The 5,451-nt window shown below is 41.8% G+C and overlaps 1 non-coding gene across 1 annotated transcript; it reads left to right on the top strand.

Moving 5' to 3' along the window:
- The first annotated feature begins 1,194 nt into the window (after window positions 1–1,194).
- On the top strand, window positions 1,195–1,302 carry LOC148545372 (small nucleolar RNA R71). The gene has a single exon (XR_015902103.1). It is a non-coding gene; the product is annotated as a small nucleolar RNA R71 (small nucleolar RNA).
- The last annotated feature ends 4,149 nt before the right edge of the window (window positions 1,303–5,451 follow it).

The following is a 5,451-nucleotide window of genomic DNA, read 5'->3' as shown; positions in this document are numbered from 1 at the left end:
TATTTCTGACCCCAGGTCACACAGAGCCTTCTCAAAAGTCATGGTGCCTATGGTACAGGGTATTAAGAATTTGCCAGGATCCTATTTCTTTTGAGGTAATTTCTGCCTATCCAATGCATTCAGTTCATTGGTGAGCAAGGGAGGTTCATCTTTCCAAGTCTTATTACCAAATAATTTGGCATTCAGCTTCATGATTGCACCAAGGTACTTAGCAACTTACTCTTCAGTAATGTCTTCATTATCTTTAGAAGAAGAATACTCATCAGAGCTTATGAAGGGCAGAAGGAGGTTCTATGGAATCTCTATGGTCTCTAGATGAGCCTTAGATTCCTTTGGTTCCTCAAAGAAAAACTCTTTATTGGCCACTGAACGTCCCAGGAAGTCTTCCTCACTAGGATTCACATCCTTCTCCTCCCTTGTAGGTTCGGCCATGATGGTCAAATCAATGGCCTTGCACTCTCTCTTTGGATTTTCTTCTTTATTGCTTGGGAGAGTACTAGGAGGAGTTTCAGTGACCCTTTTACTCAGCTGGCCCATTTGTGCCTCCAAATTTCTAATGGAGGACCTTGTTTCATTCATGAAACTCACAGTGGCCTTAGATAGATCAGAGACTATATTTGCTATGCTAGATGTGTTCTGCTCAGAATTCTCTGTCTGTTGCTGAGTGGATGATGGAAAAGGTTTGCTATTGCTAAACATGTTTCTTCCACCATTATTAAAGCCTTGTTGAGGCTTTTGTTGATCCTTCCATGAGAAATTTGGATGATTTCTCCATAAGGGATTATAGGTGTTTCCATAGGGTTCACCCATGTAATTCACCTCTGCTATTGCAGGGTTCTCAGGATCATAAGCTTCTTCTTCAGAAGATGCCTCTTTAGTACTGTTGGATGATTCCTTCAATCCATTTAGACTCTGAGAGATCATATTGACTTGCTGAGTCAATATTTTATTCTGAGCTAATATGGCATTCAGAGTATCAATTTCAAGAACTTCCTTCCTCAGAGGCATCCCATTACTCACAGGATTCCTTTCAGAAGTGTACATGAACTGGTTATTTGTAACCATGTCAATGAGTTCTTGAGTTTCTGCAGGCGTTTTCTTAAGGTAAATGGATCCACCTACAGAATGGTCCAATGACATTTTAGATAATTCAGACAGACCATCATAGAATATATGCAGGATGGTCCATTCTGAAAGCATGTCAGAAGGACACTTTTTGGTCAGTTCCTTGTATCTCTCCCAAGCTTCATAGAGGGATTCACCTTCTTTCTGTCTGAAGGTTTGGACATCCACTCTAAGTGTAATACCCTAACTACCAAAGCTCACGCTTCCGGCTGCGTTACTCTGATAGCTCGGACATTACGACGACACTTATACTATTTAATACTAAAGTATGAGCCTGTTTAAAACTTTAAACCGCAATACCGCTCCCAAAAATACTTTCATCCGATGACATACATCCATAAATACCATACAACTTACAAAAACTCATAAAGAGTACATCCATATATATACATAAAGATATATAAATAATATTAATAACATAATACAATACAATTCCTATCCCTCTTACATATTATATCAAGATAAAGGCGAGGGTACAATAAACCATAACTAAAACAATACAGAGCATCACAACAACAATCAAATAAGCTCTTCATAACTTCTGCGCCCATATCCTGAAAGGGGAAAAATGTAGGGGGGTGAGAACATCATCCTCGAAAGGGTTCTCAGTAGAGGGTTTTTGGGAATTACTGTAATAGGATACATGAAGATAACCGCACCAGTGATTAATAACCGTCTCATGCCTCTTTTCAAAAACAACAGTTTACAATGAAAGTAAAGTCGGAAATCTTTTCGGAAAGAAGAACGGTTCAATTTTCAAAAACTCAAAAGCCTTTCAAAACGGTTTATCTATGCGGAACCAAAATAGTCTTTCATAATTTATTCCAAACCAGAAACACAAAAGTGAAATCAACCATCGGTTCACCTCATTCCAACCACGGCCCTAGGCCCAAACAATCCAACCAGCAACCAATCACCACAGTCCAACAGAGTCCCAGTAGCAAACACAAATAGAAGGATGCAAGCACAAACAAACAGTTATTACAAGTAGAGCAGTTAGCAATTAATCACATAGGCAAACCAAGTATAATATGCACACCCAACCAATGTCACACAAATGCATATGATGCATGCCTGTCCCTAGTGGCTGATGATATCATCTGTCGGTTATAGAGCCAACCCGACAAGTCCTGGTAGCTAACCATTGGACTGTCCCTCTGTCGTGCATCCCCAACTCGAGTTATACTCATCATAAACTTGATCATAATCATGATCCATATCCATCACCCTCACTGGTGAATATATACGGGGGCGAGCTCATCCGGGACTTTCACAGTGCCCGGCCACACTTACGACATAGGGTCAACAGAGTATCAAGTCTCAACCTGGAGCACGTGGTGGCTAGCCACTGCTACTACCCAGGGAAACTCGTATCTCAGATAGTGGAAGTGCAACATTTACATTTATCAATGATTCAGCATAAACATGCATTCAATCTCATCCATGGATCAACATCCATCTCAGCCATCCGGCTCACGGTTCAGTCTAGAACCAGCCAATACTCATATCATACACAGCCATTCCGGCTCACGGTTCAATCCAGAACCAACCAATATGTATAATCATACACAGCCATTCCGGCTCACAACAAAACAGCACTTCCACCATTCAACATCATTAAATTCATAAAGTCGGCATTTAAGCCATAAATCATTTTCTCAATTCATTTCACTTTGAAATCGAGTTTCAACTCTTTTCAGCCCTGGCTTTAGAAATCTCATTTCTCAAATCATCTCAGGCTCATAAGCCGAATTTACTCAAAGTGAGTTCCCTTTTTTAAAGCAAAGCCACTCTCGGCATTCTCTTTCCAAAACTTCCAAAACCATGGCAAGTTAAGGATTTGTTTCACAGTATTCAAAATCATCCATCCAACGATGGGATTTTATAACAAAAGTTTTTCGGCAGAGTCCCAAGTCTTTAGGGAAGGTCATCTTACATCAATTCTTTAAAACTCATTGAAACTCTTAAAATCATAGATTCTCAGTTCAAGTAAATAAAACTGAATTTATTATGAAACTGAACCATACGAAATCACAAGTTCCAACCCGGTCCAAAAATCAACTCATTTGAAACGGAACCGGTTTATTTGAATCAAACCGCTTTCAGATTTCTTTTTGGAACCCATTTTTCCAACTCTTTTAAAATGCCTCAAACTTGATTACTCAATCAAAAATCTAGGTTCCTTTAAAATCACTAAAAAACTCCTTTTTATATTGAAATCGATGTTATAGCATCATTCTTTCCTTCAGTGATTCAAACGGTAAACATAGTTCAGTTCTAAATAAACCGAACTCAACGTATAAGGTTCATCAAATAAATTAAGCTGGAAAGCATAATTATCCTCTTAATAAATCAAATAATACAATTTCTCAAATCCAAATCTTTTAAATAGCCTTTCAAACAAGACTTAGATTTTATAGAAATTTCGGCAGCACCTCCCCTAAAACTTGGACTTTTGCCACCCGGTTCGGGTCCCAACTAAACCGTTTTCTCATTCCTTTTCAACAGCTCAAACCAGAAATCAATTCAACAGCAAGCTAAATCCAACAGTTGCCTCAGTGGCATATCTCAAGAAAACCATTTCAAAATCAACTCAATATCAACCAATTTAACTCATTTCCAAATCTTTAAAGAATCGGTTCACTAACAAATCATTTATCAAAACCAAATTAATTAAAGTAACCCAGGCTGGATTTCAAGAGTATTCTATCTTTCACATCATCAAATAATTGACTCAATTCAAACCAATCCTCAACGGATTAAACTCATTTCAAATATTTAAAGAATCAACTCCAAACATTACATTTCACAAGCCACACAACAATTCAGCCAAGCCAACATCCATAATCGTTCGAGTCAATCAAATAATACATAAGGCAGATACAATCACTAATTACACCATATCTCACATCAGTACCCATATGTAATAATTCCAACAATAAACTGTAGTTTTTGGAAAGCGCCCCTACCTCGAAACGCAAAACCATAGCCCAAACGCGTCACAAAATCCTTTCCGCCTTGACCCGAGATCAACAATCAAAATCCCGTCAGCCAAAACCTCGGCTCCACGCCACTTTCGCAACAGTCTCAACAACTCTAATCGCAACATATAACAACTGAAACTCAATCGTATAGCAATTAACGTCACAAACCTCAGCGTGAGATTACAGAACAGTAACAAAAGGACTTTCAAATCGAAACGCTTACCGAACCGAAGAAGGAACGACTGAACCGAAACAGCAGCGGTCTCCGAACCGGTTCGGCAGCATCCCGGCAGCCATCTCAAGTTGCAGCGGCGACCGGACTCCGGCAATGGTGCCTGAAACCAACATGCCGCGACAATAAGACTCCCATAATCTCACAAGAAATGAAAACCAAGTTTGAAACCCTTACCGGCATACTTTTCCGGCGACGGCAGCAAGGTTTTCCGGCGGCCAGAACAATGATAACGCCACTAACCAAAACAGAGCAGGATCTAAATAAGCGGCAAAACCTTGGAACAGTTCCGGCTAGCTCCATTAGCGGTGGCCTGGACCCTTTTCTGACGGCGACAATTCCAACCGAGGCGGCGCCGGCGACGCAAGCACGGTTGGGCATGGTGGTTGAACCCCCAGCTCAGCCTCAAATCTCTCTGTCTCTCCTGTTCGGTGTGACTGGACGGCCTTCTCCTCAACGGCACGACGGCAGAGCAAACCAGACTGGCGACGGCAGAGGTCACGGCGCGTTCGGCGGTGACGCGGGATGGAGGTGCCGGCGACAGCGGCGACTTCACCTTCTCCGCGCTCGCTCCTCCTTCTCCATCGGTGGTTATGGTTCGCGCGACGAATCGGCACAGTGACGGGCTCGGCGGCTGCGTTGGCCTCCTCCCCTCTCGGATCTCTCTCTTACTCGGACTAGATCGGCGGCTTCATGGTGGCGACGGCAAGGAGGCTCGCGACGGTGACAAGGACGCGTGGACTGCCGCGGCGGCGCGACGCGGTGAGGGCAACGGCGGCACTGTGAGCTCCCTTCCCTCTCCACGCCGGCGAACCTTCCTTCTTCCTTCCCTCTCAATTCGTTCCCTACTCCTGTTTCTTTCTTTCTTTCAAGCAGCTTGCAGCTGCTGCTGCTGCATTAGGTACTCTAGGTGTACCGGGTCAGGGGAACCGGGTAGGGTTTTTAGGGTTAGGGTTTCTCTTTTAAAATTAGGGTTAGGGGCATTTTGGTAATTTCAAATAAAAATAGGGATATTATAGTAATTAGAAATAAATTCTAATCCATTAATAATAATGTATAAAAATACTATTTGCTCATCAATTTCATAAATTATTTTCAATAAAATGTCCC

Source organism: Arachis ipaensis, chromosome B9 (assembly GCF_059453495.1).
Source record: "Arachis ipaensis isolate K30076 ecotype BB chromosome B9, ASM5945349v1, whole genome shotgun sequence".
Taxonomy (NCBI): domain Eukaryota; kingdom Viridiplantae; phylum Streptophyta; class Magnoliopsida; order Fabales; family Fabaceae; genus Arachis; species Arachis ipaensis.
This window is presented reverse-complemented; position numbering and strand designations above follow the sequence as displayed.